Source organism: Heterodontus francisci, chromosome 28 (genome assembly GCF_036365525.1).
Source record: "Heterodontus francisci isolate sHetFra1 chromosome 28, sHetFra1.hap1, whole genome shotgun sequence".
NCBI lineage: Eukaryota > Metazoa > Chordata > Chondrichthyes > Heterodontiformes > Heterodontidae > Heterodontus > Heterodontus francisci.
In genome coordinates this window covers 21,512,520-21,535,166 of record NC_090398.1, presented here as the reverse complement: position 1 = coordinate 21,535,166, position 22,647 = coordinate 21,512,520, and the positions used below count along the sequence as shown (strand labels likewise).

At 45.9% G+C, this 22,647-nt stretch overlaps 2 protein-coding genes across 6 annotated transcripts in view; one reads left to right on the top strand and one right to left on the bottom strand.

Annotated features, from left to right (window-relative positions):
- LOC137385125 (NACHT, LRR and PYD domains-containing protein 3-like) overlaps positions 1 to 3,861 on the bottom strand; it is a 118,004-nt gene extending 114,143 nt beyond the window's left edge. Inside the window, exon 1 of the mRNA XM_068059935.1 lies at positions 3,838 to 3,861. The gene's annotated coding sequence lies outside the window, so the exon portion shown is untranslated. The remainder of the gene's footprint in view (positions 1 to 3,837) is intronic.
- Positions 3,862 to 4,134: 273 nt separating this feature from the next.
- LOC137385129 (NACHT, LRR and PYD domains-containing protein 3-like) overlaps positions 4,135 to 22,647 on the top strand; it is a 95,284-nt gene continuing 76,771 nt past the window's right edge. For 3 of the 5 annotated variants that reach the window (XM_068059943.1, XM_068059942.1, XM_068059944.1), the window contains exons 1-5: positions 4,135 to 4,411; positions 6,522 to 6,748; positions 8,541 to 8,706; positions 10,301 to 10,453; positions 19,262 to 19,414. The gene's annotated coding sequence lies outside the window, so the exon portion shown is untranslated. Of the gene's footprint in view, positions 4,412 to 6,521; positions 6,749 to 8,540; positions 8,707 to 10,135; positions 10,171 to 10,300; positions 10,454 to 19,261; positions 19,415 to 22,647 lie in introns of those variants that run through there. The other 2 variants (XM_068059946.1, XM_068059945.1) reach the window with 2 other exon arrangements.

Below are 22,647 nucleotides of genomic sequence, written 5' to 3'. Positions count from 1 at the left end.
GGCTGCTTTGTCCTGGATGGTGTTGAGCTTCTTGAGTGTTGCTGGAGCTGCACCCATCCAGGCAAGTGGAGAGTAGTCCATCACACTCCTGACTTGTGCCTTGTCGATGGTGGACAGGCTTTGGGGAGTCAGGAGGTGAGTTACTCGCCTCAGGATTCCTAGCCTCTGACCTGCTGTTGTAGCCACGGTATTTATATGGCTACTCCAGTTCAGTTTCTGGTCAATGGCAGCCCCTAGGATGTTGATAGTGGGGGATTTAGCGATGGTAATGCCATTGAATGTCAAGGGGAGATGGTTAGATTCTCTCTTGTTAGAGATGGTCATTGCCTGGCACTTGTTTGGCGCGAATGTTACTTGCTACTAATCAGCCCAAGCCTGGATGTTGTCCAGGTATTGCTGCATTTCTACACAGACTGCTTCAGTACCTGAGGAGTCACGACTGGTGCTGTACATTGTGCAAACATCAGCGAACATCCCCACTTCTGACCTGATGATTGACGGAAGGTCATTGATGAAGCAGCTGAAGATGGTTGGGCCAAGGATGCTACCCTGAGGAACTCCTGCATTGATGTCCTGGAGCTCAGATGATTGACCTCCAACAACCACAACCATCTTCCTTTGCGCTAGGTGTGACTCCAGCCAGCAGAGGGTTTACCCCCGATTCCCATTGACCTCAGTTTTGCTAGGGCTCCTTGATGCCATACTCGGTCAAATGCTGCCTTGATGTCAAGGGCAGTCACTCTCACCTCACCTCTTGAGTTCAGCTCTTTTGTCCATGTTTGAACCAAGACTGTAACGAGGTCAGGAGCTGAGTGGCCCTGGCAGAACCCAAACTGAGCGTCACTAAGCAGGTTATTGATAAGCAAGTGCCGCTTGATGGCACTGTAAATGACACCTTCCATCACTTTATTGATGATAGAGAGTTGGCTGATGGGGCGGTAATTGGCCAGGTTGGATTTGTCCTGCTTTTTGCGAACAGGACATACTTGAGCAATTTTCCACATTGCAGGGTAGATGCCAGTGTTGTAGCTGTACTGGAACAGCTTGGCTAGGGGCGCAGCAAGTTCTGGAGCACAGGTGTTCAGTACTATTGCCAGAATATTGTCAGGGCCCATAGCCTTTGCAGTATCCAGTGCCTTCAGTCATTTCCTGATATCACGCGGAGTGAATCGAATTGGCTGAAGTCTGGCATCTGTGATGCTGGGAACTTCAGGAGGAGGCCGAGATAGTTCATCAACTTGGCACTTCTGGCTGAAGATTGTTGCAAATGCTTCAGCCTTATCTTTTGCACAGATGTGTTGGGCTCCCCCATCATTGAGGATGGGGATATTTGTGGAGCCACCGCCTCCAGTTAAGTTTAATTGTCCACCACCATTCACAGCTGGATGTGGCAGGACTGCAGAGCTTAGATCTGATCTGTTGGTTATGGGATCGCTTAGCTCTGTCTATCGCATGCTGCTTACGCAGTTTGGCACGCAGATAGTCCTGGGTTGTAGCTTCACCAGGTTGACACCTCATTTTGAGGTATGCCTGGTGCTGCTCCTGGCATGCCCTCCTGCACTCTTCATTGAACCAGGATTGGTCTCCTGGCTTGAAGGTAATGATGGGGTAGGGGATATGCTGGGCCATGAGGTTACAGATCGTAGTTGAATACAGTTCTGCTGCTGCTGATGGCCCACAGCGCCTCATGGATGCCCAGTTTTGCATTGCTAGATCTGTTCGAAATCTATCCCATTCAGCACGGTGATAGTGCCACACAACACAAAGGAGGGTATCCTCAATGTGAAGGCGGGACTTCGTCTCCACAAGGACTGTGCGGTGGTCACTCCTCCCAATACTGTCATGGACAGATGCATCTGCGGCAGGCAGATTGGTGAGGCCGAAGTCAAGTATGTTTTCCCCTCTTGTTGGTTCCCTCACCACCTGCTGCATACCCAGTCTAGCAGCTATGTCCTTTAGGACTCGGCCAGCTCAGTCAATCGTGGTGCTACTGAGCCACTCTTGGTGATGGACATTGAAGTCCTCCACCCAGAGTATCTTCTGTGCCCTTGCCACCCTTAGTGCTTCCTCCAAGTGCTGTTCAACATGGAGGAGGACTGACTCATCAGCTGAGGGAGGGCGGTAGGTGGTAATCAGTAAGACGTTACCTTGCCCATGTTTGACCTGATGCCATGAGACTTCATGGGGTCCAGAGTCGATGTTGAGGACTCCCAGGGCAACTCCCTCCCTACTGTATACTACTGTGCTGCCTCCTCTGATGGATCTGTCCTGCCAGTGGGACAGGACATACCCGAGGAAGGTGATGGCAGTCTCTGGGACATTGTCTGTCAGGTCTGATTCCATGAGTATGACTATGTCAGGCTGTTGCTTGACTAGTCTGTGGGACAGCTCTCCCAACTTTGGCACAAGCTCCCAGATGTTCGTAAGGAGGACTTTGCAGGGTTGACATGGCTGGGTTTGCCGTTGTCGTTTCCAGTGCCTAGATCGATGCCAGGCGGTCTGTCCGGTTTCATTCCTTTTTATTGACTTCGTAGCGGCTAGGTGCAACTGAGTGGCTTGCTCGGCCATTTCAGAGGGCATTTAAGAGTTAACCACATTGCTGTGGGTCTGGAGTCACACGTAGGCCAGACCAGGTACGGAGAGCAAATTTCCTTCCCTGAAGGGCATTCGTGAACCAGATGGGTTTTTACAACAATCGACAATGGTTTCATGGCCATCATTTGACTGGCTTTTTTTTAAATTCCAGATTTATTGATTGAATTCAAATTACACCTTCTGCTGTGGTGGGATTCGAACCCATGTCCCCAGAGCAATACCCTGGGTCTCTGGGTTACTCGTCCACTACGCCACCACCTCCCCTACATAAAAGATCCCCAGAATAATCAGGTGATTGTGTTGAACGAGCACAGAAATGAATAGAGAATGTATCCGGACAAACACTGTTCTCAGTTTAATTTTTTAAAAAACTCTCAGCCAAGCTGAACTGGGTGATCAACAAGAATCTTTCTTCTGAAAATAATTCCAAGTGATTATTTTGTTCATTTTTACAAATTTTTATTAAAATAAGCTTTCCATATCTTCATGTTTATATTTGAATGACAGTGATTTAACTGCAAATTTTGAAATCCAGAAATAGATTTGCTGAGGGGAAATAACTGAAATACAACACAGCATCCAGTTCAGCATTATAAAATCATTTATTCTGATAGTTGGATATGAAATATATCTGAATTCAGTAACACTGTCTAGTACTACATTAACACACAGTATAACATTATGGGGACCACAAAGGTCATTTCTTTCCCCATTGGTTTTGGGGGCTGGGAGTTAGTGTACACCTGCCGGGCAGACTAACTCAGAGATCAAATCCCTTTAATCTAAAATACACAGAAGATTCACTTGTGACTGTGTATTTTCACAGAATCACAATCACAGAATTGTTACAGAGCAGAAGGAGGCCATTCGGCCCGTCCTGTCTGTACCAGCTCTCCGAATGAGCAATTCACCTGGTGCCAATCTCCCGCCCGCAAATCCTGCACATTCTTCCTTTTCAGATCAGAGTCTAATTCCCTTTTGAATGTCTCCATTGAACCTGCCTCCACTAAACTCTCAGACATTACATTCCAGACCTGAACCACTCGCTCTCTGAAGATGCTTTTCCTCAAAGTCGCTTCTGCTTCTTTGGTCAATTATTTTAAATCTGCGCCCTCTTGTTCCCCATCCTGTCATGAGAGAGAAATTGCTGCCACTTGCCCTTCCATTGCAGGTCTTCATGCTGGATAATTGTACTGGGTGATCAGACTCTCCCAGTCTCATTCTCACTATTTACTCTCTTACCTTGTTATCTCAGGCCGGTGACCCTTCCTCTTAAACTGAGTCTCAGCAGCAAATCCCGCCGATCATTGGCCAGTCCGGCGCAGGCGCAGGCGCAATATAAACAGCCCCGCCTCCCCTCCGATTGTTTCTCGCGCGCATCAATCAAAAAGTGGTCATGCGCACTGGGGAGAGGACTCAGACTATTGCTGCCTGACACGGAGTCAGTTTTCTGGCCGAGCCACGTGACCGCGAGCGACCCTGTTGCCGGAATGGGGCGGAGCTGGGATTGCCCCCGGCCTGTTCTATCGGCAGATGTGGTTGTCAATCTGTGCATCCGCGACCAGTGGGAGGAGCGGACAGATTGAGTGTCATTAATTTATGCAGCGTTCGGTGGCGGTATTGCGCATGCTCCGCTCCAGCACCCCTCCCCCTTCCCCCAGCCTGGGTCGCGCGCAGTTTTCGTTAAATTTCTGTTTTGGGAAAATAAATAAAACGGAAAATACTGGAAATCTGAAATAAAAACAGAAAGTGCTGGAAATACACAGCATCTGGTCTGTCAGCATCTGTGGAGAGGGAAACAGAGTTCACCTTTCAGGTCTGTGACCTTTCATCTGAATCAGAGAATGGTGACAGCAGAGGCCATTCGGCCCGTCCTGATCGTGCTTGTTCTCTGCAAGAACAAATCACCTCGTCCCACTGCCCGGCCTTTTCACTGTGGACAGAAATTGTTATTCTCTTCAGATCCTGCCTTTTATCTCCAAATAGTTCAACGTTGATCAGTAACGAATTGATCAAAATGGACCTATTTAAATAAACACCCAAATACTGAAGGGATGATGTGCTTTTTAAAGACTTTGTTCAATCCTCAAACTCCAATTCTCCCCCAATCTCACCTATTTTGTCAGGACAGCAACCCTGATACATACTCAAACTCCAATTCTCCTAATCTCACCTATTGTGTCTGGAAAGTCACCCCAATAAATCCTCAAACTCCAATTCTTTAAGAACTGTTTCTGTTTTCATCGATAGTGATTTGATTTATCCTAAAAATAAGCGCAATCTGTATTTAATTACACATTCTGCTTTAAATTATTAAGTTACTGACTCTGATTTTCTCAAGCCTAAATATTTACTATTACAGACATTGTCATGAACAGATGAGAACCAACTATACATTGTGTTTTTGTGCACTTGGGTGTTATTGTCAACTGCCACTATACACAGCATGTTAAGTTTTTACTTCTGTGTTCCACTTGTTAAAATGGAGGAGGTGGGACAGCCACTTGAAGTGGTCCAGTCACATGGCCCAGAAGTCATCCTTTTCAGTCTGCCTGGATTTGAAACAGTAGCAGTTGAGGGAACAGCTCATTCAAAAGCCACAGCTGTCTTGAAGCTGCATCTAACTTCTCTGAGGCCTCCCTGCAAGAAAATTAAAAAGAAGGTGCAGTCTGCAAAATGGCAAGAAAATCTGCTCTCTGCCAGTTTTCTCTCCATTAGAAAAGGTTGCATCAGAAATTAAGCTGCCTCAATTTATCTCTGAAAGTGCAAGAGGAAGAAAGTGTAAGAAGTGTAAGAAGGATAGTGCCGAAGGATGTTGTAGGGTACAGAGGGACATAGATAGGCTGCAGAGCTGGGCTGAGAGATGGCAAATGGAGTTTAATGTGGAAAAGTGCGAGGTGATCCACTTTGGAAGTAGTAACAGGAATGCAGAGTACTGGGCTAATGGGAAGATTCTTGGTAGTGTAGATGAACAGAGAGATCTTGGTGTCCAGGTGCATAAATCCCTGAAGGTTGCTACCCAGGTTAATAGGGCTGTTAAGAAGGCATATGGTGTGTTAGCTTTTATTAGTAGGGGGATCGAGTTTCGGAGCCACGAGGTCATGATGCAGCTGTACAAAACTCTGGTGAGACCGCACCTGGAGTATTGCGTACAGTTCTGGTCACCGCATTATAGGAAGGATGTGGAAGCTTTGGAAAGGGTGCAGAGGAGATTTACTAGGATGTTGCCTGGTATGGAGGGAAGGTCTTACGAGGAAAGGCTGAGGGACTTGAGGTTGTTTTCGTTGGAGAGAAGGAGGAGGAGAGGTGACTTAATAGAGACATATAAGATAATCAGAGGGTTGGACACAGTGGATAGTGAGAGCCTTTTTCCTCGGATGGTGATGGCAAACACGAGGGGACATAGCTTTAAGTTGAGGGGTGATAGATATAGGACAAATGTCAGAGGTAGTTTCTTTACTCAGAGAGTAGTAGGGGCGTGGAACACCCTGCCTGCAACAGTAGTAGACTCGCCAACTTTAAGGGCATTTAAGTGGCCATTGGATAGACATATGGATGAAAATGGAATAATGTAGGTCAGATGGTTTCACAGGTCGGCGCAACATCGAGGGCCAAAAGGCCTGTACTGCGCTGTAATGTTCTAAAAAAAAAAGAGGTTTTTCCAGTGACTTGTACCCAACTCGACATTTCCAGTCTGTTAACTCCAGTTTTGGACTTTCTGATAATTAAAAAAAGGATTCTAGTTTCAACAGCAATCTATGTTTGTTTGCAGTTAAGATTTTTTTTCTATTTAGCAAATGTCCTTGCCCTTTTTATGTCTTTACCTTTCATTATATGTTCGTGAGCATGTGTTGGGAAGTTAACCCCTTCCTAAGTTTAAGACTGTGTTAAGAAACCCTACTGCTTTGTTTTAACTTTAACAACAGTGGGATTGCGGTCTTTTACAAGTCATGGTTCAAGGGAGGAAAAATTCAATCATAATCTGTTTCTGTGTGAGCTGATGCATTTTGGGAGGACTAACAAGGCAACGGAATATACAATGGATGTTAGGACTCTAGGAAGTACAGAGGGTCAGAGGGATAACAAGGAATGCTGGTAATAGTCAGCAGGTCTGGCAGCATCTGTGGACAGAGAAGCAGAGTTAACGTTTCAGGTCAGTGACCCTTCTTCGTAACAATATGTAAATGAGTTGTCAAATATTATCCAGTTATGTACATAAATTGTGAAAACTCCTGTGAATTTCCACATTGAGGTACTGTAAATAACTATTTTGATTGTTAAATATTCCTATTAAGATGTCTCACTTATAGTTACAAACATTCCTTAACAGCCCCACTTTGGAGTTTGTACCTAACTGGAAGCACATGCAGTCTCAGAGTCGTCCAGTACCAACGCAAGGCTGTTAGAAACCCAGTCAACAACACTTATTCAGCAGAGTGTCCACACTAAAAAGGAGCAGAGCAGCAGAAATATCTTGTTCTGCTGATATATCAGCCCCATGCTGTGTTATGTGAATACTAAGTGAAGTGAACTGACTACTATAGTTACACTTCCAGTCACAGTGTTGTGACAATACAGCTGCCTTTTGTAGGTAGAACCGTGTTACTGATGATATTTTCCTATCAACCCTCCCTGTTTGTTCATGGTTCCACTAAAATACAAATGGAAACTGGGAGTCTGGTCCCTGATTAGAGTTCAGCCAGAAAATGTAATGGAATGTCCACTGATTCAAAAATAGCCAATCTGATCCCAAAACAGGCAAGACATGGAGAATAAACTGTCTCTAAACAGGGACTGAATATCGAGACATGGAGAATAAACTGTCTCTAAACAGGGACTGAATATCGAGACATGGAGAATAAACTGTCTCCAAACAGGGACTGAATATCGAGACATGGAGAATAAACTGTCCCTGACTGGGGATTGAAGGTGGAGACATGGAGAATGAACTGTCTCTAACCGGGGACTGAAGGTGGAGACATGGAGAAGGAACTGTCTCTAACTGGGGATTGAAGGTGGAGACATAGAGAATAAACTGTCCCTGACTGGGGACTGAAGGTGGAGACATGGAGAATGAACTGTCTCTAACCGGGGACTGAAGGTGGAGACATGGAGAAGGAACTGTCTCTAACTGGGGATTGAAGGTGGAGACATAGAGAATAAACTGTCTCTAACCGGGGACTGAAGGTGGAGACATGGAGAATGAACTGTCTCTAACCGGGGACTGAAGGTGGAGACATGGAGAATGAACTGTCTCTAACCGGGGATTGAAGGTGGAGACATAGAGAATAAACTGTCTCTAACCGGGGACTGAAGACAGAGACATGGAGAATGAACTGTCTCTAACCGGGGACTGAAGACGGAGACATGGAGAATGAACTGTCTCTAACCGGGGATTGAAGACGGAGACATGGAGAATGAACTGTCTCTAACCGGGGACTGAAGGTGGAGACATGGAGAATGAACTGTCTCTAACCGGGGACTGAAGGTGGAGACATGGAGAATGAACTGTCTCTAACTGGGGACTGAAGGTGGAGACATGGAGAATAAACTGTCTCCAACCGGGGACTGAAGGTGGAGACATGGAGAATGAACTGTCTCTAACCGGGGACTGAAGGTGGAGACATGGAGAATGAACTGTCTCTAACCGGGGACTGAAGATTGAGACATGGTGAATAAACTGTCTCTAACCGGGGACTGAAGATTGAGACATGGTGAATAAACTGTCTCTAACTGGGGATTGAGGAATAAAACTATCACGTGGTGGCTGTGACTGTAAAGAAAGATGGAATGTAGGAGCAGAGCTCCTCAATAGTGTGTTTATTCAGTGAGATATTTTATTTAAGTTTGTTACCTTTTATTATTAAACATTAAAGAACAAGTGTACATTACATTTATCTTGAGACCATCAGTATTATTCTCATTTTCTGTCCTGCCATAATTAGATCTCCTGGTGAATGACGGAGTGATGAGAAAGGTCCACAGCTGGAAGTAAACAGGGATTGTAGACTGAGGAACAACAGCAGGTGAAACAGCACAGGATTGTGAGAGCACCAACCAGAGAGAACCCTTCCCATTCAAAGAGCTGTCATAGATCAACTGGGGATAAAGGTAAGAGAAAGTCCCATTCCGAGACTATATAGATTGTTTGAATACCACACATTCAGCGTATGTGGGTTTTTTGAGGCTGTGCGGCACACTCGAGTCATTGTTAGAGAGGACCTGGGGGTCACAGAAAACGCCATCTTTTGGGCTGATTCTACAACCTGCCCTCCAGTCCAGTGAGACTGCACCAAGAGCAGAGCCTGGTCATGTGACCCTGTAATACCGTGACTGGGCGGGGCTTGGGCTGGCTGCTGTGTGATTGTCTCCTGGCTTCCTTTGTGATGTCACCCGGAGACACATTTCAGCCCCTGGTTGCAATTCATCAGTTGCAGTTCCCGTGGGCAGGAACTGGAGTTGGCAGCTGACACGTGCCTGGATGGGTGCAGCTCCAACCACACTCATCCAGGGCAAAGCAGCCGGCTTCATCAGTACCCCATCTACCACCCTCAACATTCACTCCCTCCATCACCGACTCACAGTGGCAGCAGTGTGTACCATCTACAAGATGCACTGCAGCAACTCACATCTCTTTTGAGTAAATGCTTGGTTAAAATGGTGATTTTTAAAATCATCTGAAGCGTAGAGGGAGGGGGAGCTGTTTGGCTTTGAGAGCAAATTCTGGAGCTTAGGGCCTAGACAGCTCAAGGCTTGGATACTAATGTAGGGACAAAGGAAATTGGGGTGTAGAAGAGGCCAGAATTGGAGGAGCACAGAGATCTTGGAGGTTTACAGGGCTGGAGGAGTCATAGAGTGATACAGCACTGAAACAGGCCCTTCAGCCCACCGAGTCTGTGCCAACCATCAACCACCCATTTATACTAATCCTACATTAATCCCATATTCCCCACCACATCCCCACAATTCTCCTACCACCTACCTACACGAGGGGCAATTTACAAAGACCAATTTACCTATCAACTTGCAAGTTTTTGGCTGTGGGAGGAAACCAGAGCACCCGGCAGCAACCCACACGGTCACAGGGAGAACTTGCAAACTCCACACGGGCAGTACCCAGAACCAAACCCGGGTCACTGGAGCTGTGAGGCTGCGGTGCGAACCACTGTGCTGCCCCATTTGAGCACTGAGGTTACAGAGATAGAGAGGGGTGAGACCATGGAGGGAATTGAACACGAGAAATAAAAATGTTAAAATCGAGGCGTTGCCAAGCTGGGACCCAATGTAGATCGGTGAGCACCAGGTGAAGGGGCAACAGACAGCTGGAGTGAATACCATCCTGAACATAATAGGAGTAACCATGGCAAAATCACTTCCTCCTCGTTCAACAGCACTTTCATTCAGCAGTTAAATGGTTAAAGTGTTGATCTTTCGAGGTGGCAAGTTCTCACCACATTGAAACATCAGACATTGACTGTTAGGTGTTGGTCTGAAAGGCCAAACATCAGGGAATTGGTGGAGCATTGAATACAGTTTCAGACAGAAAGGGAATGATTCATTTCTATTGAATGGGCCGTGAGACAGTATTTAATAAAGAATTAAAATCAAAATACTGCGGGTGCTGGAAATCTGAAATGTTTATGACTAACTTTGTTCACGGTTGAAAGAGTTGTTTAACCGGTTCGACTTGTTTTATTTTAAACAGCAGCTTCCAGTCAGAGGACAGAAGCATCAGATCCAATTACCAAATGATGATTTGCTGAAAGAAAACCAGGAACAACCTCGGGATTGGTGGCAACAGGTTTACAAGGACGGAACTGGGAGGCTGCCCGTGGAAACGGAGAATCTGTGGATCAAGGTAAGGTTAATATAGTTTCTGAGCCTGTGTTCCATGTCTGTCTTTAATCTTCCTTTTGAAAGATAATTTCTCCCAGTGAGATTATGTTGTATGGGAGGTTGTGGCCATTCCTTTTCCTCATGTCGCTCAGTGTGAACTCAGACAGTTACTGAGGGTGGTCTGTTTAACAATGAGGGTCCTCAGATCAGGCCGCTGTTGTTCTGCACCCTCCTTTCATTTTGAAGAGGGATGGTGTGAGATAATCAGAGTGTTAGACCATCCTAGGTAGCTGTGACAGGGGTGGGCCCTGGACTTCTCTTCCTCACTGTGGATGTTTACCACAATACATACTGCATCTTTGGGGGAAGATTTCAGTTTTGAAGTTACAGGAAAGCAGGTTCAGGACCTCTGGCGGAGTCGGCCCACAGGGTTTAACCACACCCATGCACTTACCCCACTCAATACTGAGCAACTCAGGTAATGAAAGAGCTCTCGGGTGTTTGACTAAAACTTCAAACATCAGCTAATCAGTGTGACTTTTCATCATGTTCAAGATGCAGATGTAACAATTGGTGTTTAACCTTCTTTAACTGAACTTACTGAATAGGAAGTGAGAAAGAAACATTTCTAACCAGCCTTAAACATTCTTTGCAGCTGAACTGGGTGAGGACTTGTCAAACCGGTTCAATTCATTTTTATAAGAAATGGCAGATTTTTTCTTAAAGTTCTTCAGATACAAACCAATCTCATAGCAGAAACAACCTTACACCAGTTTAGTTTAGTTTAGTTTCGAGATGCAGCACTGAAACAGCCACTTCGGCCCACTGAGTCTGTGCCGACCATCAACCACCCATTTATACTAATCCTAAACTAATTCCATATTCCTGCCACATCCCCACCTGTCCCTATGTTTCCCTACCACCTACCTATGCTAGGGGCAATTTATAATGGCCAATTTACCTATCAACCTGCAAGTCTTTGGCATGTGGGAGGAAACCAGAGCACCCGGAGGAAATCCACGCAGACACAGGGAGAACTTGCAAACTCCACACAGGCAGTACCCGGAATTGAACCCAGGTCGCTGGAGCTGTGAGGCTGCGGTGCTAACCACTGCGCCACTATGCTGCCCCAGAGGTGAAACTCAGGCACAAATCCTACAAACAAGGATCAACTGAAATGATTCACACTCTGATTTGTACAAAGTAAACCTGGAATTGACGGTAAATGAATTTATGAAGACAGCGCAGAGACAGAAAGCCCCGTTGGTTCAAAATAGTTTCCGAACCTGATTCTGAATCGTTCCGCATTAATTCTTTCCCCTTCCCATTTAAAGCTGTCTTCTCCCAGGGAGATGATATTCCATGGGTTCCTGTGGTAAATCCATTGCCCCGTAGCTGTAGCCATTCTGTGGGAAGTGTTCACTCAGACAGTGATCAAGGATGGTCTGTTTAACAATGGGACCCCCCTCCCCAGCTGAATCTGCTCCTGTTCTCCATCATCGCTCTCATTTTTGAAAGAGGTTGATCACGATTAACCACAGACACAAGTGTGCAGAGTTTCTGTCAATCCTATTTTTATTTTTATTTAGAGATACAGCACTGAAACAGGCCCTTCGGCCCACCGAGTCTGTGCCGACCATCAACCACCCATTTATACTAATCCTACATTAATCCCATATTCCTATCACATCACCACCTGTCCCTATATTTCCCTACCACCTACCTATACTAGGGGAAATTTATAATGGCCAATTTACCTATCAACCTGCAAGTCTTTGGCATGTGGGAGGAAACCGGAGCACCCGGAGAAAACCCACGCAGACAGGCAGCTCAGGATGACAGTGGTGGGATTGTGGAAGTAACTTCATGTCGAACAATGTGAGACAATACACTTTGGATTGAAAAGTTACAGATTAGAATACAGGGTGAGTAGGGAATTACTGGGAGATTGTCAAAGTGAGGTGTACAAAATTATGAGGGGCCTAGATAGAGTAGATAGGAAGGACCTGTTTTCCCTAGTGAAGAGGTCAATTACCAGTGGGCACAGATTTAAGGTGATTCGAGGGGACATGAGGATGGTGCGTGTCTGCAATTCACTGCCATGAATGGTGGTGGAGGCAGAAACCCTCAACTCATTTAAAAGTTGCCTGGACATGTCCCTGAAGTGCTGTAACCTGCAAGGCCAAGGACCAGGTGCTAGAAGGTGGGATTAGATTGGGTGGCTAGTTTGTTCAGCCGGCACGGACAGGCTGAATGGCCTCCTTCTGTGCTGTAATTTTTCGATGGTTCTATGATTTCGACTCTCAAAACAGAAATCATTAAAGAATAGATTCAGATCCTACAAAAATATTCTCAAAGGCCCATTGCAATTAAGTTAGTTAGAACTCAATGTATTCAGTTTTGGATGTCTGTTCCAGGAAGAACATACTAGGGTAATAATAGTTGGGGATTTCAACTTTCCCAAAATTAACTGGGATAGTCTTCGTGCAAAAGGCTTAAAAAGGGGCCGAATTCTTAAAGTGCATATAGGAGAGCTTTTTGAGCCAGCATGTAGAAGGTCCTACAAGAGAAGGGGTGGTACCGGATCTAATCCTCGGGAATGAAGCGGGACAAGTGGGAGTAGTGTCAGTGGGGAAGCATTTCGGGGATAGTGATCATAACTCTAAGATTTAAGGTCGTTACGGAAAAGGACAAAGATGGACCGGAAATAAAGGTACTGAATTGGGGGAAAGCCGATTTCAATATGATAAAACAGGATCTGGCCAAAGTGGGCTGGGATCAGCTACTTGTAGGAAAGTCTACATCAGACCAGTGGGATTCATTCAAAAAGGAAATAGTGGGAGGTCAGGGCCAGGATGTTCCCGTAAAGGTGAAGGGTAGGACCAATAAGTCCAGGGAACCCTGGATGTCAAGAGATATAGAGGATTGGATTAGAAAAAAAAAGGATGCTTATGACAGATTCAGAGGGCTGCAAACAGCAGAGGCACGAGAGGAGTAGAGAAAGTGTAGGGAGGTGCTTAAAGTAATTAGGAGAGCGAAGAGTGGGCATGAAAAAACACTGGCAAGCAAAATAAAGGAAAATCCCAAGGCGTTTTACAAGTATATTAAGGGCAAGAGGATAACCAGGGAAAGAGTAGGGCCCATTAGGGACCAAAGTGGCAATCTGTGTGTGGAGCCAGAGGATGTAGGTGAAGTTTTAAATGATTGGTGTTCACTATGGAGAAGGACGATGTAGGTGTAGAGGTCAGGGAGTGGGAATTGAGATATACTTTAACAAATTAGCATTGAAAGGGAGGAGATATGAGTGGTTTTAGCTGGCTTAAAAGTGGATATATCCCCAGGCCCAGATGAGATATATCCCAGGCTGTTACATGAGGCAAGGGAGGAGATAGCAGGGGCTCTGACAAAAATTTTCAAATCCTCTCTGGCCACAGGAGTGGTACCAGAGGACTGGAGGACAGCAAATGTGGTACCATTATTCAAGAAGGGTAATAGGGATAAACTAGGTAATTAGAGGCCGGTGAGTCTAACATCAGTGGTAGGGAAACTACTGGAAAAGATTCTGAGGGACAGGATTAATCTCTACTTGGTGAGGCATGGATTCATCAAGGTTATTCAGCATGGCTTTGTCAGGGGAGATCGTGTCTAACAAATTTGATTGAATTTTTTGAGGAGGTGACTAGATGTGTAGATGAGGGTAAAGCAGTTCATGTTGTCTACATGGACTTCAGTAAGGCTTTTGATAAGGTACCACATGGGAGATTGGTTAAGAAGGTAAGAGCCCATGGGATCCAGGTCATTTTGGCAAATTGGATCCAAAATTGGCTTAGTGGCAGGAGGCAGAGGGTTATGGTCAAGGGACCCTTGCTGTTTGTAGTGTACATTAATGATTTAGATGTGAATATAGGAGGTATGATCAGTAAGTTTTCAGATGACACGAAAATTGGTGGTATCGTAAATAGTGAGGAGGAAAGGCTTAGATTACAGGACAATATAGATGGTCTGGTATGATGGTCAGAGCAGTGGCAAATGGAATGTAATCCTGAGAAGTGTGAGGCGATGCATTTTGGGAGGACTAACAAGGCAAGGGAATATAGAATGGATGGAAGGACTCTAGGAAGTACAGAGGGTCAGAGGGACCTTGGTGTGCTTGTCCATAGATCACTGAAGGCAGCAGCACACGCAGAATAGGTGGTTAGGAAGGCATATGGGATACTTGCCTTTCTTAGCGGAGGCATAGAATATAAGAGCAGAGAGGTTATGATGGAGCTCTATAAAACGCTGGTGAGGCCACAGCTGGAGTACTGTGTACAGTTCTGGTCACCACACTAAAGGAAGATGTGATTGCACTGGAGAGGGTGCAGAGGAGATTCACCAGGATGTTGCCTGGGCTGGAGCATTTCAGCTATGAAAAGAGATTGGATAGACTGGGGTAGTTTTCCTTAGAGCATAGAAGGCTGTGGGGGGGACTTGATTGAGGTATACAAAATTGTGAGGGCCACTGATAGGGTAGATAGGAAGAGACTTTTTCCCTTATTGGAGGGGTCAATAACCAGGGGGCAAGGATTTAAGGTAAGGAACAGGAGGTTAAGAGGGGATTTGAGGAAAATATTTTTCACCCAGAGGGTGGTTGGAATCTGGAACACACTGCCTGAGGGGGTGCTGAAGGAACCCTCACAACATTTCAGAAGTATTTAGATGAGCTCTTGAAAGGCCATTGCATACAAGGCTGCAGGCCAAGTGCTGGAAAATGGGATTAGAATGGAAAGGTGCTTGATGGCTGGCACCGACATGATGGACGAAGGGCCTGTTTCTGTGCTGTATAACTCTGACTCTACTGACTCTTCAGCAAGTCTGGGTGAAATTGTTTAGGTTAGTACCGGAGTTGAAGGGACTGAGCTATGATGATATAACTGGTTAACCCAGTCTATTTCCTGGATAAATCGGTGATCTAATTTAATATTCTTCCCTCATGTTCAGATTTACCCAGACTGATATTTCTTTCTGAGTAATATCCTGATAGAAGATTGGTTAGCTAACAGGCAACAGAGAGTAGGCAAAAATGGGTAATTTTCTGCTTGGCAAGATATAATGAGTGTAACACGGTGGGGGGAGGGGGGCACGGGGGTGAAGGGATGGGAGGGGGCACGGGGGGAGGGTTTGGGAGGGAAGGGGAAGAGGGTAGGGAAGGGTGAGGGGGGAGAGGGAGGGGAAGAGGGCATGTGGGAATGGGAGGAAGGGGGGAGCAGGGAGTGGAGAGGGGGAAGGGGAGAGGGAAAGGGGGAAGGTGAGGAGGGGTTGAGAATGGGAAGAGGTAGGGAGGGGAAGTGGAATAGGGAGGGGTGGGAGGGGAGGAAGGGAGGGGGAGGGGATGGGTGTTGGGGGAGGAGTGAGAGGGGAGGGCGAGGGGGGAGTAGGGAGTGGGGGAGGGGGGCATGGGGAGGGGAGGGGGGAAGAGGATGGATGGGGTGGGAAGAAGGCCTGGAACTCAGTGTGGGGGGAGGGGGAGAAGGCCTGGAACTCAGTGTGGGGGGAGGGGGAGAAAGCCTGGAACTCAGTGTGGGGGGAGGGGGAGAAGGCCTGGAACTCAGTGTGGGGGGGGAGGGGGAGAAGGCCTGGAACTCAGTGTGAGGGGAGGGGAAGAAGGCCTGGAACTCAGTGGGGATAGGGGGAGAAGGGAGGGGGAGAAGGCCTGGAACTCAGTGTGGGGTGGGGGGGTGGGGGGAGTTGGGGGGGAGAAGGCCTGGAACTCTGTGGGGGGAGGGAGAGAAGACCTGGAACTCAGTGGGAGGGGAAGAAGGCCTGGAACTCAGTGGGGATAGGGGGAGAAGGGAGGGGGAGAAGGCCTGGAACTCAGTGTTGGGGGTGGGGGAGGGGGGAGAAGGCCTGGAACTCTGTGGAAGGAGGGGGAAAAGGCCTGGAACTCAGTGCAGCCCCTGCAGTCTATTGCCAACATCAGCAAAGTGATGAAGTTGTCCTTGACATTGCTATCAAGTGGAACTTGTTCACCAATAACCTGCTCAGTGATGCTCAGTTTGGGTTCCTGGAGGAACATTCAGATTCAAACTTGGTCCAAACATGGACAAAGAGCTGAATTCCAGATGTGTGATGACAGTGACTGGCCTTGACATCAAGACAGCTTTGTTCAGAGTGCGGCATCAAGGAGTCTGATTAAAATTGAAGTCATATAAATATTGTGGGTGCAACAGCAAGTCAGAGGCTGGGAATTCTGCAGTGAGGAACTCACCTCCTGACTCCCCAAAGCCTGTCCACCATCAGGAGTGTGATGGAATACTCTCCACCTGCCTGGATGGGTGCAGCTCCAACAACACTCAAGACGCTCGACACCATTCAGGACAAAGCAGCCGGTTTGATCAGCACCACATCCAGTACCTTTAACATTCACTGCCTCCACCACCACACACAGTGACAGCAGTGTGTACCATATACAAGAAGCGCTGCAGCAACTCACCTCTCATTTCAGCAAATGCTTAGTCAAAGTGATGGGTTTTTAAATCATCTTAAGCGTGTTAGGCTTGAAGAGAAAATTCCAGAACTTCGGGCAGCTCAAGGCTTGGTTATCAATGTATGGATGAAGGAAAACATGAAACGCTGGAAATACTCAGCAGATCTGGCAGCATCTGTGGAGACAGAAGCAGAGTTAACGTTTTAGATCAGTGACCTAAGAAGAGTCACTGAGATGAAACGTGAACTCTACTTCTCTCTGCACAGATGCTGCCAGACCTGCTGAGTATTTCCAGCGTTTCTTGTTTTTATTTCAGATTTTCAGCAACCGCAGTATATTGGTTTTATTTTAGGGATGAAGGAAATTGGGAGTGTGGAAGAGGCCAGAATTGCAGGAGCACAGAGATCTTCAAGGTTTACAGGGCTGGAGGAAGTTACAGAGGTAGAGAGGAGTGAGACCATGAGGGAATTGAACAGGAGAAATAAAAATGTTAAAATCGAGGTATTGCCAGGCTGGGACCCAATGTAGATCAGATTAGATTAGAATTTAGATTAGAACATTACAGCGCAGTACAGGCCCTTCGGCCCTCGATGATGCGCCGACCTGTGAAACCATCTGACCTACACTATTCCATTTTCATCCATATGTCTATCCAATGACCACTTAAATGCCCTTAAAGTTGGCGAGTCTACTACTGTTGCAGGCAGGGCGTTCCACGCCCCTACTACTCTCGGAGTAAAGAAACTACCTCTAATATCTGTCCTATATCTATCACCCCTCAACTTAAAGCTATGTCCCCTCGTGTTTGCCTTCACCATCCGAGGAAAAAGACTCACTATCCACCCTATCTAACCCTCTGATTATCTTATATGTCTCTATTAAGTCACCTCTCCTCCTCCTCCTCTCCAACGAAAACAACCTCAAGTCCCTCAGCCTTTCCTCGTAAGACCTTCCCTCCATACCAGGCAACATCCTATTAAATCTCCTCTGCACCCTTTCCAAAGCTTCCACATCCTTCCTATAATGCAGTGACCAGAACTGCACGCAATACTCCAGGTGCGGCCTCACCAGAGTTTTGTACAGCTGCAGCATGACCTCGTGGCTCCGAAACTCGATCCCCCTACTAATAAAAGCTAACACACCATATGCCTTCTTAACAGCCCTATTAACCTGGGTGGCAACTTTCAGGGATTTATGTACCTAGACACCAAGATCTCTCTGTTCATCTACACTACCAAGAATCTTCCCATTAACCCAGTACTCTGCATTCCTGTTACTCCTTCCAAAGTGAATCACCTCACACTTTTCCACATTAAACTCCATTTGCTATCTCTCAGCCCAGCTCTGCAGCCTATCTATGTCCCTCTGTACCCTACAACATCCTTTGGCACTATCCACAACTCCACCGACCTTCGTGTCATCAGCAAATTTACTAACCCACCCTTCTACACCCTCTTCCAGGTCATTTATAAAAATGACAAACAGCAGTGGCCCCAAAACAGATCCTTGCTGTACACCACTAGTAACTAAACTCCAGGATGAACATTTGCCATCAACCACCACCCTCTGTCTTCTTTCAGCTAGCCAATTTCTGATCCAAAGCTCTAAATCACCTTCAACCCCATACTTCCGTATTTTCTGCAATAGCCTACCATGGGGAACCTTATCAAACGCCTTACTGAAATTATTATACACCACATCCACTGCTTTACCCTCATCCACCTGTTTGGTCACCTTCTCGAAGAACTCAATAAGGTTTGTGAGGCACGACCTACACTTCACAAAACCGTGCTGACTATCGCTAATGAACTTATTCTTTTCAAGATGATTATAAATCAGTGAAAGATCAACAGACAGCTGGAGTGAATAACATCCTGACCATGGAGGGAATTGAACATGAGAAATAAAAATGTTAAAATCGAGGCGTTGCCAAGCTGGGACCCAATGTAGATCAGTTAGCACCAGGTGAAGGGGCAACAGACAGCTGGAGTGAATACCATCCTGAACATAATAGGAGTAACCATGGCAAAATCACTTCCTCCTCGTTCAACAACACTTTCATTCAGCAGTTAAATGGTTAAAGTGTTGATCTTTCGAGGTGGCAAGTTCTCACCACATTGAAACATCAGACATTGACTGTTAGGTGTTGGTCTGAAAGGCCAAACATCAGGGAATTGGTGGAGCATTGAATACAGTTTCAGACAGAAAGGGAATGATTCATTTCTATTGAATGGGCCGTGAGACAGTAATAAAGAATTAAAATCAAAATACTGCGGGTGCTGGAAATCTGAAATGTTTATGACTAACTTTGTTCATAGTTAAAACAGTTGTTAAACCAGTTCGACTTGTATTTATTTTAAACAGCAGCTTCCAGTCAGAGGACAGAAGCATCAGATCCAATTACCAAACGATGATTTGCTGAAAGAAAACCAGGAACAACCTCGGGATTGGGGGCAACAGGTTTACAAGGACGGAACTGGGAGGCTCCCCATGGAAACGGAGAATCTGTGGATCAAGGTAAGGTTAATATAGTTTCTGGGCCTGTGTTCCATGTCTGTCTTTAATCTTCCTTTTGAAAAATAATTTCTCCCAGTGAGATTATGTTGTATGGGCTGCTGTGGCCATTGCTTTTCCTCATGGCTATATCCAGTCGCTCAGTGTGAACTCAGACAGTTACTGAGGGTGGTCTGTTTAACAATGAGGGTCCTCTGATCAGGCCACTGTTGTTCTGCACCCTCCTTTCATTTTGAAGAGGGATGGTGTGAGATAATCAGAGTGTTAGACCATCCTAGGGAGCTGTGACAGGGGTGGGCCCTGGACTTCTCTTCCTCACTGTGGATATTTACCACAATACATACTGCATCTTTTGGGGAAGATTTCAGTTTTGAAGTTACAGGAAAGCAGGTTCCGGACCTCTGGCGGAGTCGGCCCACAGGGTTTAACCGCACCCATGAACTTACCCCACTTAATACTGAGCAATTCAGGTAATGAAAGAGCTCTCGGGTGTTTGACTAAAACTTCAAACATCAGCTAATCAGTGTGACTTTTCATCATGTTCAAGATCTTTGGCCTCCTTGTCTTGAGAGACAATGGGTAAGTGCCTGGAGGTGGTCAGTGGTTTGTGGAGCAGCACCTGGAGTGGCTATATAGGCCAATTCTGGAGTGACAGACTCTTCCACAGGTGCTGCAGAAAAATTTGTTTGTCGGGGCTGTTACACAGTTGGCTCTCCCCTTGCGCCTCTGTCTTATTTCCTGCCAACTGCTAAGTCTCTTCGACTCGCCACACTTTAGCCCCACCTTTATGGCTGCCCGCCAGCTCTGGCGAACGCTGGCAACTGACTCCCACGACTTGTGATCAATGTCACAGGACTTCATGTCGCGTTTGCAGACGTCTTTAAAACGGAGACATGGACGGCCGGTGGGTCTGATACCAGTGGCGAGCTCGCTGTACAATGTGTCTTTGGGGATCCTGCCATCTTCCATGCGGCTCACATGGCCAAGCCATCTCAAGCGCCGCTGACTCAGTAGTGTGTATAAGCTGGGGATGTTGGCCGCCTCGAGGACTTCTGTGTTGGAGATGCGGTCCTGCCACCTGATACCAAGTATTCTCCGGAGGCAGCGAAGATGGAATGAATTGAGACGTCGCTCTTGGCTGACATACGTTGTTTTAAAATTAGGAGTTGCCCTTTTAGGAAAGAGGTGAGGAGAAAATTTTCCCTCAGAGGGTTGTGTGACTTTAAAACTCTGTATCAAAAGTTGATGGAGCTGGGGTTATTGAATATTTTTAGGCGGAGGTATATAGATTCTTGTTAGGCAAGGGAATCAAAGATGGGAGTGTGGAATTTGAAATACAAACAATGTTCAAGATACAGATGTAACAATTGGTGTTTAACCTTGTGTCTGTTTTACTGAACTTACTGAATAGGAAGTGAGAAAAATATTTCTAACTAGCCTTAAACATTCTTTACAGCTGAACTGGGTGAGGATTTGTCAAACCGGTTCAATTCATTTTTATAAGATACGCAAGCTTTTTTTCTTAAAGTTCTTCAGATACAAACCAATCTCATAACAGAAACGACCTTACATCAGAGGGTGAAACTCAGACACAAATCCTACAAACAAGGATCAGCTGAAATGATCACACTCTGATTTGTACAAAGTAAAGCAGGAATTGACGGTAAATGAATTTATGAAGACAGTGCAGAGACAGAAAGCCCCGTTGGTTCAAGATAATGTGAATGTAGTTTCTGAACCTGATTCTGAATCGTTCTGCATTAATTCATTCCCCTTTCCATTTAAAGCTGTCTTCTCCCAGGGAGATGATGTTCCATGGGTTCCTGTGGTAAATCCATTCCCCTGTGGCTCTAGCCATTCTGTGGGAAGTGTTCGCTCAGACAGTGACCAAGGATGGTCTGTTTAACACTGGGGCGCCCCCCACTCCCCCCCAAGTGCTGGAAAATGGGATTAGAATAGTTAGGTGCTTGATGGCCGGCACAGACACAATGGGCCGCAGGGCCTGTTTCTGTGCTGTATAACTCTATGACCAAGTCAAGACCCCTCAGAATCTTATATGTTTCAATCAAGTGACCTGTTACTGTTCTAAACTTCAGCGATACAAGCCTAGCCTGTCCAACCTTTCATCATTAGAGGACTCGCCCATTCCAGGTATTAGTCTAGTAAACCTTCTTTGAACTGCTTCCTTGAACATTTACATCCTTCCTTAAGTAAGACCAATACCTACGAACATAAGTTTTAGCAGAAGTAGGCCATTTGGCCCCTCAAGCCTGCTCTGCCATTCAATAAGATCATGGCTGATCTGTTTGTATTTCAAATTCCACACTCCCATCTTTGATTCCCTTGCCAAACAAGAATCTATATACCTCCGCTAAAAATATTCAATGACCCCAGCTCCACCAACTTCTGAAACAGAGTTTTAAAGTCACACAACCCTCTGAGGGAAAATTTTCTCCTCACCTCTTTCCTAAAAGGGCGACTCCTAATTTTAAAACAGTGTCCCCGAGTTCTGGACACAACCACAAGAGGAAACATACTTTTCACATCAACCTTTTCAAAACTATTCAGGATCTTATATACTTCAATCAAGTCCCCCTCACTCTTCTAAACTCCAGTGAAAATATGCCCAGTCTGTCCAACCTTTCCTCATAAGACAACCCACTCATTCCAGGTGGCAATCCAGTAAACCTCCTCTGAACTGCCTCCAACACATTTACATCCTTCCTTAAATAAGGAGACTAATACTGTGCACAGTATTCTAGATGTGGACTCAACAATGCCCTGCATAACTGAAGCATAACCTCCCTACTTTTGTATTCAATTCCCCTCACAATAAACTAGACCATTCTATTAGCTTTCCTAATTACGTGCTGTACCTGAATACTAAGCTTTTGCAATTCATGCACTAGAACACTTAGATCCCTCTGCATCTCAGAGCTCTGCAATCTCTCACCATTTAGATAATATGTTTCTTTTTTATTCTTCCTGCCAGAATGGACAATTTCACATTTTCCCACATTATACCCCGTTTGCCAGATCTTTGCCCACTCACTTAACCTATCGATATCCCTTTGTAACCTCCTTATGGCCTCTTCACAACTTACTTTCCTACTTATCTTTTTGACCTCAGCAAATTTAGCAACCATACCTCTGGTCCCGTCATCCAAGTAATTTATATAAATTGTGAAAAGTTGAGACCCCAGCACTGAACCCTGTGGCACACCACTAGTTACATC